Source organism: Molossus molossus, unplaced genomic scaffold (genome assembly GCF_014108415.1).
Source record: "Molossus molossus isolate mMolMol1 unplaced genomic scaffold, mMolMol1.p scaffold_m16_p_7, whole genome shotgun sequence".
NCBI classification, from domain to species: Eukaryota; Metazoa; Chordata; class Mammalia; order Chiroptera; family Molossidae; genus Molossus; species Molossus molossus.
Genome location: NW_023425401.1, coordinates 47,666,952 through 47,686,734, shown reverse-complemented (window position 1 = coordinate 47,686,734; position 19,783 = coordinate 47,666,952).

The window sequence follows — 19,783 nt, the reverse complement described above, 5'->3', positions numbered from 1 at the left end:
ATACTACTTTATGACTTAGCAGCATCTTTAATTATTTTCCTATACCATCGACTCTCAAGCATGAGACAATAAAACAAATGTCTTACTATCACAGTGAAAAGGAATTTTCAGTTAAAAAAACCTCAATTTCTGGTGGTATGAATTTCATATACCACATACTTAGATGTAAAATAAATGAATATAAATGTGTGTGTGTGTGTGTGTGTGTGTATATACATATATATGGATGAATATATATATACTCATATATATGCTTATAGAATTATATTTATACAGGCATATGCATATATCTTAATTTATAATTATATCTGGTTGCAGAAACCTGAACCTTATCAAAAGTTTCCGAGGAAATTTAGAATTTTCTCCTGTCCCCAACCCAAACCTCCACTGGGTATATGTTCTGATTTACAGGGACTGTAAGTAGTCTAATGGAATGTTGTGAAAGTGGGGTGGAAGAATGTTGTCCTTACAGTGTATCCATTCATAGCTAGCATCTGCTGAGACTGACACTAAAAAATAAAAATAGCTAACACTTATGTAACATTTATATAGCCTTATACTGGGATGGAGATATATCCTTCATAAAAGCCCTATCCATGTTTTTATAAATAGGAAAACTGATACACAAACCCCAGCTGTCTCTTAATTGCTACATAAACTCGGCCTATCTTTCTGAAAACTTCAAAATATGTTTCCAGTTTGACTTCAAAGCTCTAATTTGAAAGTATTTGAGAATTATCTCTATAATTATCTTCAAACATCCTATAAAAAAGCCACTTTCTAAGAAACCTAAAGAATGTCCTCTGCCTTTTAAACGGTAGGAATGTAACTGCATAGACACTTCATTTCTGTAATATGACCTGTTCTCCTTTCTTTGCTTTTGATTCAAACTGGCCTCATCCAGCACCCTGGCTCACCTGACTCCTTCTCCCTTTCACTCCCTTAATCATTACGCCCTCAGGACAATGAGGTTCTGATCAGTATGAAATAATCTCAGGAACAAAGCCTCACATCTATTGATCATGATCAAAGTAAAGATAACACCTAGACCTCAGTTGTGTTTCATCTCCAGACCCAGAAAAGCAGCAAAAACAGATGAAGTGACTCCGTGGCTAACATCAAGGCCAGATGCACTGATCAGCCACTCCCTATCCTAGCACTGACCGATCAGTAGAAACCACGAACCTGACCACCACCCTAACTCTCTTGGTCACCATGAGCAAGGATTCTCCCCTCTATAACCCACCCCTATGTAAGCCATCAGGAGTCAGCTCTTTGCATTAGCTCACCTGTTCCGGTGTGGGCCACTTCCTAAAAATAAACCCTTACTTTCTTTGCTGCAAGCGCTTGTTCATGTCTTCCTAGGTTCTGATGCACGCAGGCAAATGGACACCTTTAGTCTGGTAACAGGAGGAAAAGTAAAACTATTTGAAAGGAACCAGAAGCCTGCCAATGACTAGCTGTGCTGCCAAGGATGAATCACTCAAATCTCTGTCTGTGAATTACCCAGCTAGCATTTCTGGAGCATCATCTATGGGTTGGAAACAATATATACTATTTGTTCATCATCACAATTTTAGCACAGTCATAAAATTTAAGTAAGTCATTTAAGATCTTAGAGGAATTAACAGGCAAAATTATAATGGAAGGAATCTATGAATTATTCAATTATGATATTTCCTGACATCTGAAATCCAACCTAAGTCAAAATACTCTATAATTCTAGGTGGGAAATGATAGAAAAGACTCAGTAAAAGAAAAAAAAAATATTGGGAGACTTTAAGGTCATATATATAATTTTTTCTTCTTTTTTTCCCCCTGTGATCTATTGGAAAACAATATCTTTGGACAACAAACCTGGATACTTGCTAGCTAATTCAATTTATCAGAGGTCTTCTCTCTTCTTTGCACCTCTCAAATTATATACAGTACCTGTACTTTATCATGTCTTTTAAAAATGATTACACACACAAGGCTTTCTACCCTCTCCAAAATTTGTTAATCATATCCATTTTCCTAGCAGCAGTTGTCATGGACCCAAAAGAGTGGAATTTATCTTTAACTATGTCCTCAAGGGCTAACATTCACGTTAGGGAATGTGTAATGCTTTCTCACCAGGCATGTTGTCAGGCTGACATCAATAATGAAAAATGTGGATTAATACTTACACAAGCTAACATGATTTTTGCATTATAAAAATGTCATTTTAAAAAGGACAGTCTACAATGATAAACAATGTGTGGGCCTATTTTGGCAAGAAAATAATATAAAGGCTTTTCTAGTTCCCTTGGTGTATATATTGATTAAGTGAACTATATTACATTTCCTTTTGCGCTGAAATACTGGGTTGATTTGCAGATGTTAGCAAATTCTTTTCCAGAACTCATGAATGATCACTCCTTGACTAATTGTTAGTTGAAAAGGTATTGCACATAATTTAATTTTCTTAAACTCAGAGCTTAGAGATTTGGTAGTTTGCATCTGGAAACTGGGATTCTTCCTTATTTAAGTGGTAGAGGTGAAAAGTTTAGTTATGAATTCTGTCAAAAATAACTCATTTAATAAGACCCATTGAACCTCTACCTTGTGATTTAATTTTTCAGGTCCATTTTCATTTCATTTAACCAATTTTTTTTCACATTTCTCTATCCTCACTAGTACAGTCTAGATAGAGAATAATATGAGAAAGTATCATAGGTCTAGAGCAATATTGGAGAACCTTAGCAAATGCCCATTCCCCCCACTACACATAAACTTTAGAGAAATAATATGCAAAATAACAGCTTAAAGTTTGCAAGGAAATTGTGTGTCCACATTGAAAATAAATTATGACAGCTTAATAGCCCCTATTTTCGCAAAAGATGATTTCCAGTCTCCCTGTAGTTTCTTCTTCTGGTGCAGTGGTTCTCAAACTTGGCTGCACATTGAAATCACCTAGGGAATTTAAAAAACATGAATCTCATCACCAGAGATTCTGATATAATAAGGCATTGCCTGGGCACCTGGATCATTAAAAACTCCCTCAAGTGATTCTAATGTGGAGCCAAGGCTAAGAATCCCAGACTACTAGCTCTCGCTAAATTCTCAAGTGTTGCTCACTCATGTTTTTGAGCTGCTGACCCTGCCACCCCTCCCAGATGGCTGCCTCACTATCCTTTTACTTTAGGCAATAAAACAGATGTTATTCTCAAGGCGATGGTGCTCTGTTCTGAGTCTGTTGCACCTGATTTTCTGTTTAAGATACGGTTTATGCATCACTGGTCACAGTGTTGCTTTGCCTTGGACATTCCAATAAAAGGTTCATAATGTGTCTGTTGCTGTATATACTTGACTCATGCCCCTGGTTTCAGGGAAACCTCTATCTAGGCCAGAATAAGACTGGTACTAGATCTCTTGACAAGTCAGTAGAAAAGATTTACTAATTATTTCTTCTTTGTCATATCAAGTATGAGCCTGAATACCTCATCTCCTAGAGTTAATTCATAGAGTCAAGAGCATATATAGGTTCATTTAAAGCTTATATAGAGTCAGAAAGAAGAATTTAATGTGGTAAACGGTATCCCTTTTCTAGCCCTGGGGGCTGATTGAAATAGAAAACGGAGACAGTGAGAGGAAAATGAATCTGCTCCCTTTGTCTGGGTCTTTGAAGCTCTTTACCGGGGAAATCTGTTTGGTGAGTGAGGATGTTATCTATTGCAAAGCAAAAGGACTTCAATCCATTTCTGGATTCTGCACAAACTATTACCTCTTTACCAACCTGGTACCTAGCAACTTAGCAAGCTTGTCCAGATCGAAAAAAGAAAAACAACCAAAAATGATGTGAAGCAGGTGAGCTTGCCTATGCCCCTTTCAGTTCCTGGGTACAGTGAACTCAGGAGGCTGAAGAACTGCTCTGGGGCCTCCAAGGACAGAGCGATGACCTCACAGCAGAGGCTAAGTCCACGCCTGGCCATCACTGAGTGGAAACCACGTCAATGCAGAGAAATGCCCTGTAATTGTAGCACCATTGCCTGAGCGAATTAATAAACTATGAGTTCATCTACCACGGACTTCTGCATCAGAGGCAAACAGTGTTTGCAGGAATAAACCAACGAACAATAAAGAGCCAGGATCTGAGGACCAGCATGACACTCACTTTCCCAGACCCTACAAGGAGAGGAAGTTCCTGTGGTCTCTCAAGAGCACATTCAGATGTCATTTAAGATCAGAAGCATGAAAGGGCTGAGTAATTTTATATAAAATAAACTGAAACATTGCTTAAATTTTGTAATTCTGACTAAGCTTTCACAGGATTAGGTATTTATTTTATGTTTCTCTTAATTAATTATTTTATTACAGATGTCCCTCCGTTTTCCCTATTGACACCCTCCTCCCTGATACCCCCCCTTCACCACACTGTTGTCTGTGTCCATTGGTTATGCACATATACATATAAGTCTTTGGTTTATCTCTTCCCATCCCCACTCTGAGGTTTGTCAGTATGTTCTCTACTTTCATGTCTCTGGATCTACTTAGTTCATCAGCTTATTTTGCTCATTAAATTGCACAAATAAGTGAGATCATGTGATTCTTGTCTTTCTCTGGATAACAGCTGTGTATGAACTCAGGAGGATCAGACTTAATAGCAGTTTAGTTTCTTTAAAAAAAAAGGCATTATGTTATCTTTATATACAATCATATTGTATCCAGATGGAGCCATATTGAAAAGACAGAGCCATCAAATAGGATCAACCTTAGGAACCTCCCCTCCCAAATACTCCTGGGCTTTACCCATCTTTACCGACTCCTTTTCACAGTTGAAGACACCGCCTGCATCTTATCCCCTAAGCCCTAGCACTGTACTGCCTTACCTCCTGGATCTTACTCCTCATCTTCTCCCTCCTATGGCTTTATCGCATCCTTTTCTATTGGCTCTCTCACAATGGCTTTTAAACATGTACATACATTTCCCACCATAAAATATTAAGCAAAATACAAAAAATAAAATAAAATAAAATAAACACATAGCACTCCTCAACTCTACATATTCTAAGCTACTACTCTATTTCCACTTACAGCTAACCTAACTGCATTAGTTCATACTCATTGTTTATACTAGATTTCTCTACAATCACTCTGACAATATTTTGGTCAAAACCTCTAATGATCGACTTATTCCTATATGTGAAGCTTTCTGCAGTCTTTCATATTTACCCTTCACACTGTGCTCTTTATTTTTTTGCATTCTGTGACGTCTTTTTGTTGGTTCAGTAACCTCGGTACTTGAGTGCTGGCTAGGAAAGAATTCGGAGTCAGGACTCAAACTACAGAATAGAGTTTATTTAGCAAGCCAGAGCTATGTAGAACAAGTGAGCCACAGAAGAAATGGGCTCAGGAAAGTTACAGAAGCAAAAGAAGGGCCCTTGGAGCTTAGGAGAAAGAGAGGCAAGGAAAATTTACTGTGGGGTGGGGTGGGGTAGGGAAAGATGTCAGCATGCTCCATTGAGAAAGCCTCCTGCGCAGGAGGTGGGGGAAGGTGGGGACATGAGAGACAGGCAGGGGGGGAAGAGAGAGAGAGAGAGAAAGAGAGAGAGAGAGAGAGAGAGAGAGAGAGAGAGAGAGAGAGAGAGAGAGAATGCCATGCTGGGTCCTCTGTTTTAAGGGGAGGATTTCAAGAGAATATTCATCAGCTTTCCAGGTGTGCCCCTTCAGGGCCATATCCTCCACTGATTGGCCAGCACCCAGGGAGTGGGTCATTAGTCAGTGCAGCTGGTCCTAGTGTCAGCCATAGCTTTGCTTGTCTGGTTGTTCTGTTTCTCTTGGCCTGGAGCTGAAATACAACTGAGGCCATATTTGTTTGATGTGGAATCAGAATCTCATTGTCCTGGGGGCTTCATATTTAAGGGCTATTATCCAGTCCCCTTGTTCATTTCCTCTCTAAGGGAGTTTAACCCAAATGACTAGCAACATGTCAGGAATGGAAAGGTCAGGGAAGGGTCTGAATCACATGACCAGTGATATATTAGGGTAAGAAAGGTCAGCCTTGGTGGAGTTCCTGGCCCAGTTTGGCTCATTGTGCTAGGTGCCCCCGGGTTTTCCACCCTGGTGACTTTTCATACATGGCCTATCATCCTTGCTCTAATTGCCTACCACACCTTCACACCTGGTTCCTTCGATCTCTTTAGCCACTCTGTTTTATTCTCCTCCATTAGCTCTTCTTCTGTAACCACTCCTCATACATTCAGTGCTTCCAAGATATCTAACTGAGTGACCCATCTATCCACATGTCTTGCACTATCTCTTGTCTATTTTAATGACTCAAATTAATATCCTTGGCCTTTTTCTTATTCCTGAGTAGCAGAAATATGTATTCAAATAAGTAATGACTGTCTTCATCACTCAAGTTCAATGTACTCTGAACGAAATCTCATGAGATTGCACGTCTACTGCTGGAAGTCCCAGTGCCTCCTCCATCTCCTTGGTTAGCCCTTCATTGGAGTTGGATTTTACTTCTTTTTCTCAATTGCTTCCCCACCCACTCAGTTCATTTGTTCAGAAACTATACAGGGTGGGGCAAAAGTAGGTTTACAGTTGTGAGTATGCAAACACAGACTTTATTCTTGTACTATTATTTGTTATTATATTATTTTCCATACAAACGATTGTAAATGACTTTCCCACCCTTTGTTATTCAGACCACCCACTTTGTTACCTTAAGTACCATGAGTAACTTTTAAATTGATATTGTTATATCTGCTGTTAATTCCCTGTAGAAAGCTTATATTTTTATCAGAGTGAGTCTTTTTAAATGCAAATATGCTAGTGCACTAAATAGTATTCAGATTAATAAAATTCTCCTCTATATTATACCAGTTGTGTCATGATCTGTTCTCAGCTATGCTGAAATATTTTTACTCTGTGGTTCTACTACACATGTTTTTTCCTCTGCCTGAGAGCTCACTCTTCTTGCCTTCTTGGCTAATTCCACCTTGGCCCACAGAACCCATTTCAGGGGGCTCATCCTCCATAAATCCTTTCAAGTGATATATGTCAATTCTATGTGTTCTCAAAGCACCCTGCTTCTGTTTCTAAACCATGTATGTAAGATGAATCATGATGAGTTTAAGAGTTTTAATTTCTCCTAACGAACTATAAGTTTTTGAAGGCAAAACACTGCCTTTTGCGTATTTGTGTTTCCTGACAAATTTCCTAGAATGAACTGAAATAGTTATTTTACATAAAGAATAAACAAATGCATCTATTTCGTGATCTGACATTAACTTCATGTACCTGTTACACACTAGAGCAAAACTTTGAGTGTATGAGAATATCTAAGCATCTTAACTCATGTTTCTATGAAAAATAATACTCCTTCAAATCTAACATAAACCCTTACTGAAATTATCCCTACATCTTATTAAGAAGGTCAAAGGTAACCGCTGAGTCCTGACTTACATAGAATAAAGTCTGGGATTGATACATTCTTTTTTTTTTTTTAAGCATAGTTGGTAAATAACATTATTTACTTATATTAATTTCACGTGTACAAGATAGTAATTCAACATTCGTTTCTTTCTTCTTTCTTTCTTTCTTTCTTTCTTTCTTTCTTTCTTTCTTTCTTTCTTTCTTTCTTTCTTTCTTTCTTTCTTTTCCTTCCTTCCTTCCTTCCTTCCTTCCTTCCTTCCTTCCTTCCTTCCTTCCTTCCTTCCATTTCCTTCCTTCCTTCCTTCCTTCCTTCCTTCCTTCCTACAAGAAAAAATATCTGAAATGTTCTAAATTAAATTACAGGGGGCCAGATAATGAGAGAAAGAGACAGAGCAGTTAGTCTAACCAGCTAAGAGCTGGGGCTCACCGACAAAATACTGATCACATTCCCGAATGCACATTGGAGCTTTGAATCAACATCCAGCGTCCCCTAGCCCACCACTAGACGGGCCATTGCTTCCTGCACATGCATGAACTTTCAGAACTGTTGCCTATAACCAATTAAAAATAGTAAATATTTCTTCCTCACAGACAGTGTTCCTATCATAGAACTGCCCCCCCCGCCCCCGTTATCTGTAGCCAGTGTAAATTGTTTCAGAACAACTTCCACCTTTCTTCCCCTACTTGATGTATGAAGAAAGGCTGTCAACTCCAGGACAGTGGACATGTTGCCGTTCCTCCCAGCGCTGCTGCTGCCTGTTTAGATGTCATGCCCCACGACCTGGCCCCTTCTGTCCCAATAAACCCTTTCTTTCAATAAGGCTTTCAGCCATGGAAGCTGTGCGTTTTGTTTAACACTTTCTTCATCCTCTCCTTTTTTCTCTCACCTTGTTTCTTTTATCCTCCCTTCTTCTCCTCGCCTCCCTCCTCTCTTCTCTCCCCACCTCCTATTTTATTTTACTTTCTTTGTTTCTGCCTATGGTAAACCCTCTCCCACCGTCCATAAATATGCAGGGCAAGAACGTTCCACTACAGAATTAGACATCCAGTATTTATGAGGTCTCACTTTATCTGTCAATTAGGTATAAGGAAACACTGCAAAAGAGTGAGATAGTTCAACGGTTCAGAAGGACACGAAAGAAATCAATTATATCTGGAATCACCTGCAGACTCAATTTTTTACTATAAAAGAAGCACAATTTGGGGTATATTAAGTAATAATATATCCTACTGGTTTAAGTCTAAAAAACCAAACATCAAAATATCAATGAAATCTTACATTAGAGTTCTGCAGACCGTGCGTGTAAGAGAATATGATCTAGTTTAACTGTCCTACATGCTAAACAGCTTCACTCTTCATATAAAGAACATCTTAATAAATTAATTTTCAGCTATCCTCCTAGTGCTTATTTTATTTTTTTTATTTTTTTTTTATCCTCACCTGAGGACATTTCTGCATTTATCTTCAGATAAAGTCGGAGGGAGAGGGAGGAAGAGAGAGAGAGAGAAAAACATCAATGTGAGAGAGACACATCGACTGGTTGCCACCTGCACGACCCCAACCGGGGCCGGGGACACACTGCAACCGAGGTACAAGCCCTTAGTGGGAAGTGAACCCGGGACTCTCTGGTCCATGGGGCTGATGCTCTAACCACTGAACCAAACCAGCCAGAGCTATTTAAGGTATAGTTTTAATTCACTACATTAACACAGGGTTTGAATGATCAATTATACATGGTTTAATATATACTATGTTTTTGACCAGAAATGGGTTTATAATAAGATCATATATATATGATCTTTGAGTACATATATATACTCAAATAATATATATTATTACTCAAACATGACATAGATATTTAGTTGAACTTGAAGAGCAGCTATTCTAAAGTTATAGATTTCATTATTCTTTTCCACAGGCAGATTTTACTGTCTCATTAATTTAATTACTCTTTTTTCATAAGAATTATTTTTATATAGCCCAATTTATAAAGCAAACTCCACTCTCCGTAACTGAATGAGGACATGATGGTTGGGGACCAACTCCTCTCTTGAGTAAACCTAGTTGAACCACTAAATAACTACATATATTTGAGCAAGTTAAGTAACCTTTCTATGTTTTATTTCTTCATCTATATTATGGGAATTATAATAAACCTAATTTGCATCGTTGTTGAAGAATGCCTATAATAAAATATGAAAATTGCCCAATGGCTAGCAGAGAGTTGACCCTCAACAAATGTTAAGTATAGATACTCAAATGCATTAATATTTATACTAGTTTTATATGGAGGTAAAGTTTAATTAGATAACTAAAGATAAAAGAAGGCCAATTTATGCCATCTGACTTTAGGATTTAATCTGTGGACACTCTTAACTTTCCTGTTTCTTTACCCATGATAAATTAAACAACAAAAAATATGTTTTTAGTGTTAATATAAATGAGGCAAAAATGATACAGCATAAAAAATATAAACTTGCAGACCCACTGTGTCTAAATCCTAAATTTAATACTTATCAATTTTAACACTGAACAAGTCATTTAAAATTTCAGAAGTCATTTGAGACTTTAACTAGTTTCTCATAAAATAGAGTGAAAACAGATCTTGTTTTGTCAAACAGTGATATCTATGGTTTAAATAAGAAATGTATATGAGAGGATACATACCATTAGTGTTATTAAATTTTTTCATTAAAATGAAAGCTAAGTAAATACATACTACACAAAGTAAGCACTAATTTTAAGGTCCTTGATGTATATTTAAGAATTTGTTTTTTAGGTGAATTAAATCTTATATGCATTTAATTAATTTACAAAAACAATATTTCTAGTTGTGTGGTTTGCTCAGGAAATTATTGAGGAAAAATTCTATTATTTAAACTTTTGCAAAAAAATTCAGAATTGTGTAGTGTTTAAAAATGATGTAGGATGTATATAATTACTTTACTTTGAAACAAAATTTTGCCTAAATAAAGATGTTATTATTTTCAACTTAGATATAAAAGAAAAATATCATTATTTTAATAAATAACTAAAATGTGATGTAAATTATATAAGAAATATTTTTATAGGAGCAACTTCACATTTGTGTCATAGACAGTGATTTATTAGCTGTAATTCACTGAATGTAATATCTATTAAAAAATAGTTTTATTCCAAATTTGTATTATAAATATATGCTACTCAATGTAACTACATTAAAATTATACAAGTATGTAGGAAATTAATATTTATTCTTTTATATATATATTTTTTCCTTTATTGATTTTAGAGAGAGAGGGAGAGAAAGATAGAAACATTGATGAGAGAGAATATTGATTGGCTACCTCTTGCATGCCCCCCACGGAGGATCTGACCCACAACCTGGACATGTGCCCTGACTGGGAATTGAACCAGCGACCTCTTTCTGCATGGGTCAACACTCAAACACTGAGCCACACCAGCTGGACCAATATTTACTCTTTATTTAAGCAAAAGTTTTTAAGTAAACCTATTCATTCAAAATTGAGAAATCTTAAGTGAGAATTTAGTACCAGTTTTAGAATTTCTTTTCTCATTTTTAATCTTTTGTTAAAATGTTCACAATGTTCTTTTACATGCATTTCTTAGGCAATAATTTTTTGTTAATGGCTAGAGTTAGATACATGTAAATATACTTTCAATAAAATAAATACCAACCCTTTTTCAACCTGGAAAAGGAGAGTGTTCCAGAGGACTTGTGTTGAGAGACTTAAAAACTCAAATGTGTTATTTTGAGAAGCAGAAAGCATTCCCCCATAACATCCCTATGCACTTGTAACATCTTTAACCTTGATTTCTTATAGAAGATGGAAAGGTTAAACTGAAAAAAGTGAGCACCAGAGCTCAGTCATGAGCTTGTTCCAAGAGTGTCTGGAGTTAACCAAGATTTATAGTCACTCTATTTAAAAGGGAATAGGATTGTGGGGGGGCAACAGAAGAGGGGTAGCTAAGAAAGTCCATAGAACGAACTTCAAAAAGACTAAGACTATTTCCTACTGGAAGAACACTAGTGGCTACCAAAGAAAAATATTTATGGCATTATTCACAGATATGACAGAAGAGCATCTAGAACAGAATTGCTTCACTTTTGAATGGACCTATGAGGAAAAATTCACCTAATTATTAACTTAATAGTGCTTTGAGAACTCTGAGTCTATTCCTTCTGTGCTGTTTGTGGCCATACTGCCTGATGCTCGGCTTCCGATTTGTCATGCTGAACATGCTATTATTTCATGTATCAACACAGTACAAACTGATTTTACCTTAGGACTGCTGTCATATATTTGGAAAAATCACATTCTGAAAACATTGTGTTTTGTTCTCCCTCTCAGAAATAACCTAGAATATACTTAAGTATACTGTGGAAAAATAAAAAAGAAAAATGTGTCTTGAATCAAAGAATAGAAACTACTTGGAATCTAGGAAATAAAATATATGGTCTTGTTAATATTCTGTTAATATCAGCTTTTTGCATCTATACTAATTTTAATGACATAATGGAATTTGTTATATGTATATATAATTTACTTTAGAGAACTTTGGGGGGGGATCTTAAATTGATAAACATGCATTTGATGAGATAACCAAAATAAATTACCACTGAGTCCACACAAAGTTTTATCATTCAAAGTCGCATTTGTCAAACATTTTTTTCCCCATTTCAGAGCATGCACACCCTATAACAAAGCACAACAAGACCGTGGGCTGTAAGTGGTGCATGTTACCTGCATTTACATCACAATGGCTACTAGCACACCTAGCCATGAAGGAGCTTGGGAAGAGAACTGATGGTGTATGACCAGGAAGAAGAGCCAAGAGCGCTACAGGAGGCTATTTTAGCAATCCCAAAGAGACAAACTTGGACCAAGATGAATAGAAAAATGGGTAGAATAAATGGAAAAAATTAGAAAAGATTAATTTGTAGAGCTTGGTAATTGATTCAATATGAGAGTCAAAATGGAAGGGAAAACAATCAAATTTACAAATTGCAAATATGGCTACATATTAAATTAAGAAAGCTATTAATCACTAACATGAACTCCCAAGGAAAAATTCTAAGACTACATTAGGGAGAGATACCACATACACACACACACACACACACACACACACACGTGCGCGCGCACGTACATACATGTTAACATAAGTGTGTGTGTGTTCTGTTTTAAAAATACAATTGCTATGGAAAATTACTTTATTTCAAGGATATTAAAAAAGAATAGTTGTATTAATAACACATTTTTAATAAAGTTAACAATGTTCCTAAAGTTATTTCACATAAATCTCTTTAACCCAATGCAAAGGTTAAACTTAACCCTTGTAATCCATGTTAGTTTGCAATAAATAAATCAAAACAGAACATTGAATTTTGAATTGCATATTTTATATACCTTGTTGTATCTTCAATAAGAAGACATGTTAACTTTTTATCTTTTCTTTTTTTAACTCATCTTTATTTTTGAATGTATTACAGATATTTCTCCCTTTTTTCCCCATTGACCCCCTCTTGCCCAATCCCGCCCCCTTCCTGCCTTCCCTACACTATTGTAGATGTCCATTGGTTATGCATATATGCATAGAAATTCTTTGGTTTATCTCATCCCACCCTCCCTCCCCCCTTCCCTTTGAGGTTCATCAGTCTAACCACCAATCTGTACTTCTTAATTCCTTCATCTTTTCCACCCATTCTCCCAGCCCCCATCCATCTGGCAAGCAACAAAAAGCTCTCTGTATATATGAGTCTGTTTCTGTTCTGCTTGCTCATTTTGTTTGTAAATTCAGTTGTTGATAGATATATATTAATTGCCATTTTATTGTTCATAATTTTCGTTCTTCTTCGTCTTCATAAAGACCCTTCAACATTTCATGTAATACTGGTTTGGTGGTGATGAATTCATTTAGCTTTCTCTTCTCTGGGAAACTCTTGGTATGACCATCAATTCTAAATAATAGTTTTGCAGGATAGAGTTATCTTGATTGTAGGTCATTGCTTTTCATTACCTTGAATATCTCTTGCCACTTCTTTCTGGCCTGCAAAGTTTCTTTTGCTAAATCAGTTGACAGTCTCATGGGAGCTCCTTTGTAGGTAACAAACTGTTTTTCTCTCTCTGCTTTAAGGTTCTCTCTTTGTGATTAACCTTTGGCATTTTGAATATGTAGACCTCTTGGGTTCAACTTGTTTGGGACTCTCTGTGCTTCCTGGACTTGTATGTCTGTTTCCTTCACCAAGTTAGGGAAGTTTTCTGTTATTATTGTTTAAATAGGTTTTCAATTTCTTGCTCTCTCTCTTCTACTTCAGGCACCCCTACAATGCGAATGTTGGCACACTTGAAGTTGTCCCAGAGGCTCCTTACACTATCCTCATTTTTTTTTTTTTGATTCATTGTTCTTTTTGCTGTTCTGGTTAGGTGTTTTCTGCTTTCTTATATTCCAAACCAATGGTTTGCTTCTCAGTTTTACCTACTCTACTATTGATTCCCTGTAAATTATTCTTTATTTCAGTTAGTGCATTCTTAATTTCTGACTGGTCCTTTCTTATGTTGTTGATGTTCTCACTAAGTTCCTCGGAGGTCTCCTTAAGTTCCTTGAAGGTCTCACTAAGTCCCTTGAATGTCTCATCAAGTTGCTTGAGCAACCTTATAACCTGTGTTTTGAACTCTGCATCTGATTGATTGCTTATCTCCATTTTATTTAGTTCTTTTCCTGGAGTTTTATTCTTTTCTTTCATTTGGGATGTGTTTCTTTGTCTCCTCATTTTGGTTGCTTTCCTATGATTGTTTCTATGTATCAGGCAGAGTTTCTATGCCTGCTAGGCTTCATAGGGTAGCCTACTGTTTTAAGTGTCCTGTCAGATCCAGTGGCACAGTCTCCCTGATCACCCGAGCTGGGCCCTCGAGGTGCACCCCTAGTGTGGACTGTACACCCTTCTGTTATATTTGAGTCTTCATTGCTGTTGGCACATCAGTGGGAAATATTTCCTCAGGCTGATCAGCTGCAAGGACTGGCTGTGCCCATGGACATTGGCCTCTGACTGTCTTGGAGGATCAGCTGTGTGGGGCCCACCACATAGAGCAAGACTTACTTCAGCTGGGCTCTGGTACACACTGAGTCGATTCCTTGAGTGTGTCACTTGTGGAGGTGGTTGGGTGGTGGTGTTTTGATGTGGTCTGAAGCTGTCCATTAGGTGTGCTTGCTCTGGGGCAAGGTCAGCCACTGTCTGTGTTATACCAGAGGCCACCAGGCATAAGCTACAAAGTGATCTGCAGATGCCTCCTTTTTGTGCTGGGCTTGGAGGTGCCCAGGCAAAACCAAGTTGTAAACCAAGGCTGGCTGCTTCTAGAGCTAGGCCTGGGGCCACTTAATGAGAGGTATGGGGTTTGCTGAGTTCAGATGCTGCTTGTTTGAGAGATTTTAGAAAACTCTGAAGCAGGATTCAAGACAGGCCGACCCTGTGGTAAAGCCGTTGGAAATAGCTTGGGTGGGCCCAAAAGTTGTGTGGGGTGGGGCCTCAGGGAATCACCAGGGCAGAGCCAACAGTGTGAACCAGGTTGCTAGAGTCCCAGATATGGTGGCAGTCAGCCTGCCCTGTGGGGGAAGGACTCACCAAGGGAGCAATGGCTTCCACCGACAGGTCTGTCCAGGAGAAAGCTGCCCTTTCAGCCCTTGTCCAGAAGGCCAAACATCTCAGTTCTTCCCTGTTCTTCGATGCCCTTCAAGCTGCCTCCCCTCTGAACTCAGAGGGAGTGAGTCCGAGTAAGTCTGTGCATGGGCCCTTTAAAAGGAGCTGCCTGAGGCTCCAGCAGCTTCAGCCTCCCTCAACCTTAGTTCCTGCTGGTTTTACAGCCCAAGTGATGGGGACTTCTCTTCCTGACACTGGTACCTTGAGCTGGGTGCCTGGTGTGGAACAAGGACCCCTCACTCCTCAGGGAGGACCTTCCCAGCTGAGGTGTCCCTCCTGATTTTTATCGACCACACGTGGGTGTGGGACCAGCCTGTTCGTGCCTCCGCCCCTCCTACCAGTCTCGATGTGGTGACTGCTTTAATTCCGTAGTTGTAGGACTGCCATTCATCTCGATTACAGGCAGTTCTGAATGATGGTTGTTCTGTAGTTTTGTTGTAATTTTGATGTGGTTGTGGAAGGAGGCGATATAGCGTTTACCTACCCTCCATCTTGACCAGAAGTCAACACACGTTAACTTCAACTCAAAAATTTTGACAAAGCTACTTCCAGCAATATTATCTCTGGCCATCAACACTGAATTTCAACTCACAGATTTATCTTTGGCAACACACACTTCAGCTAACCACCTAACTTTGAGAATCTTAACCTCTGGTAATGTTAATGAAATATACATTTTGTAACTTCATCTTTAGTGAATTGATTTTAAAACAGCATGAAAATCTTTTACTGAACCAATAAATAGTGACAGAGGTGGAAAGATTCTTGCACATATATTCAGCTTTAATTTCCCCTTTATTTACTGATCATTGACTGTCTCAATGTCTAAAACAACAACAACAACAAAAAAAAGCTATAGAGAAAATAAATCCAGTTTCCAGTAGATTGAAAAACTAGTTTTGAGTTGGTATTTTGTTATATGGCTAAATAGTTTTAGCAATTCTATTATAGAGCAGAGATAAAAGAATATATCATAATGTTAAGAATATTTTTATATTAATTGAAAAGAAACAGAATTGTCCTGAAATTTATTGATCAGCTCTATTTTTTTTTGTAATTAGAAAAAAATTTAAAATTTATTTTATTTATTTACTTATTTATTTTTAATTAATTAATTTATTTTTGTTACAGATGTTTCTCCTTTTTTCCCCACTGATTCTCCCCTCCTCCTCCCTCCCCACCCTGTCCCCAGCTTTGTTGTCCATGTCCGTTGTTCATGCATACATGCATATAAGTTCTGTGGTTTATCTCTCCCCACCACCCCCTCTACTGGGGATTGTCAGTCTGTACCCCACTTCCACGTCTCTGGGACTACCCCATTCCTCAGACTGTTATGTTCATTTGCAGCTACTCCTTGATGATGTTTTCACATGGTTATTCATCCTAAATTTCTTGGAAGCGGGATGTCTTAAGTAAGATCCAAAGTCACTTTTGAATTGTGGACCCTATTCCAAAGCATAACAAGTACAGTTGCCAATAATGCAAGAAACTTAAACACAGATTTCTTGAGAAGCTATATTTTGGATTTAATGGATCTTTTTCTATTTCTGGTCTCTCCATCATTATTAATTATTTATTTTTACTGAGGATCTGTCATTAAAAAAATAAAAGTTCACCTGTAGATTATCATAGACATGCAAAACTAATTGACAGCAAGTTACAATTTTGTTTAAATTTTGAAAGATTATCCAAAATCTCTATCAGTGTTGAGCATGATATTTAGGTATCTTGCTGCTACATACATTGCTGCTGAGAATTTATACTATAGCAAACTGTTAGGGAAATATTCTCTCAGCTGAACAAATAACATTATTCTTATTTCCCTGAGGAAATGTAGATGTTCAAACAAGAAATAGTCCAGCCCTGGCCGGTTTGGCTCAGCGGTTAGAGCATCAGCCTGCGGTCTGGAGAGACCCGGGTTCGGTTCCCGCTAAGGGCATGTACCTCGGTTGCAGTTTTTCCCCGGCCCTGGTTGGTCGTGCGGGTGGCAGCCACTCGATGTGTCCCTTTCACGTCGATGTTTCTCTCTCTCTCTCTCTTCCTCTCTCTCCCTCCCACTCTATCTGTGAAAAAAATGGAAGAGTGTCCTCGGGTGAGGATAAAAAAAAAAAAAGAAAAGAAATAGTCCATATCACAGTCTATAAACTTGTCTGCATCTATTGCTGTATTTTGCTTTTCATTCTGGTCAAAACAAATAAGCTCAGCTTCCATCTAGTACCAAGCTCTCTACTGACCTATAGCTCGCATCTTTTCTTATTTAGTTCTTCTTTTGCTTGTATTATAAAATTGCCTTTTTTGATCTATCATTACCATCAGCCTACAGTCATTCTGAAATTTCTTGATCTTAAAATAATAAAGTCCCCTAGACCCTGTATCTTCCTTTATTTAAAACCCCAATTAAGCCCTGACTGATTTGGCTCAGGGATAGAGTGTCAGCCCACAGACCAGTGGGTCATGGGTTCAGTTCTGGCCAAGGGCACTAACCTCGTTTGCGGTTTGTTCCTGGACCTGGTCCGGGTCATGTAGGAGGCAACCAGGTGATGTGTCCCTCTCACGTCGATGTTTCTCTCTCTCTCTCTCTTTCTCCCCCTCCCACTCTATCTGAATATAAATAGAAAAAATATTCTTGGATGAGGATTTAAAAATTAAAAAAAAAAAAAACAATTAAAGGAGTTATTTGCAATTTCTCAACTCCAAATTTCTTCTCCATCAAATCCTAAAGTCTTATGTTACTAAAACTAGTTTTGACAAGATTATTAGTTACCTTTTTCTGGCATGTCAGATTGTCAATTGTCAATTCTTATTTATCACCACATTTGATACTGTTGATCACTTCTACTTTTTTTGAAATAATTTTATACATGATTTCTCTATGATCCCACACTTTATTGTGTCTCCTCATCCATCATTTTTTACTCTTTCTGTATCTTTTATTGATTTCTTTTCTACTTTAAAATGCCGGATTGCCCTCTGCCATAGTCCATTCTCCATCCACTCATTTTTAGGCCAGCCCAATGACTTTAAAACACTCCTAAACCTAGAAATGCCAAATCAAGCTATCTTTAAGTTCAGATATAAATGTGGCTTTCTACTTGGTTAGCTCGGAAGGGTTGAAGAATGGGGAGAAGAGGTGCATGAGAGAGAGAAGGGAGACAGAAAGTGGTCTCAGCAGTAGGCAGTCAGCAGGAGCAGTGAGGGGGAACGTCCTCTTGCTGTGATACAGGATGTTCAGTTCTCATTACAAAGGTGTCTGAATTTCTGAGATGTAACACCTCCCCCATCCCTGTACTAAATCATGTATAAGGCTGTGCACAAGCCTCGTTTTGAGTGAAAGAGGTTATCTTTATGGACATTAAGAAAATGGACCAAGTTCCACATCTGGGCCCAGCGGAGGCCCAAGACGAACTGAGTATGGGATAAACAAGACAATCTATGAACTAAGTTAATTGTGTAAAGTAGAAAAAGAGAGCCAGGAGGGACCATGATGATACAAGTTTCTCTTGGGATTGTTTAGAGACGTGGGGAAAGAAATGCATGCACTGTGATTTAAACCTGTAGGGGTAGTGATGATAGTTAATTTTCAGATTGCACATGTCCATCCCCATCTGGAGGCTATTGTCAACAAGGAGGATGCATGATACAAAAATCAGATGTGAAATAAAATGTTTAAGCATTTCCTTTAATTAGATTCTATTCAATATCTGTGCAAGCAAATGAAATCTGAGTATAAAAGTCAATAGGGACAAAGGGACATAATTGAATTTTTTTTATTATGTATCCTTTACTTGGTACAAAATAAGATATCTTACACAAGACTGAGTGCCAAAAATAGCCATCTGAATTAAAAATACATGGCCTCAATCACACTTCACACATGCTTGATTTGCATAGAGTAAGGTGCTTTAGCTAAATGTTGAAAATAATATAGAGAACTTTTTCATGTGAAGAGATTTTACAATTGAGTATATCCAAAAATTAATCAACTTAACTGAACTATCTTAGAGTTTGTATTATAACTTCATGCATTTTTCATAAGATAAATGAATGCCAAGTTAAGAAAGTGGACTGTATCTTTTTCTTTCCTAAAATTCTTGATCAAAATCACATTTATATGCAATGTACCGAAGTAATGGGGTTGTAAAGTAAGAAACTAGAGTCCCCGTATTCCTATATACCTGTCATCCGGAGAACAGTGACCACATCTTACATTCCTCAGTTAATGAACTGCTTAGCGTTGGTGATGTTTACCAACAACAGATGTCAATTTATAAAGGCAGCAGCAGTCCAGAGGCTATTATTTCATAGATATATTGGTCTAGAGTTTGGTATGTAGCCAAAAAAATGCATGGGGATGTCTAGGCTTTAGTTTGAGATTTCAAACCTTTTCACATCATTTGAACTTTTCTACACAAATGGGGTTTTATATTAGAACAGCAAGCAGAACAATCAAAGTAGGCTATATAATCAGTCATTTAAATATTAATTAAACTATTTAGAACTAAGTATAAATTAGCCAAATTGAGGCTATGCTTACTCTTTTTTATTTTTTTCAACTATTTGTAATCTTGTAATTTTGAGATCCTTTCAGGCTTGAGTAAAATTGACTCTTTCTAAATCATTTAAAAAAATTTTTTGTCTTTATTGGTTTTAGAGAGAAAGGGAGCGGGAGAGAAAGATAG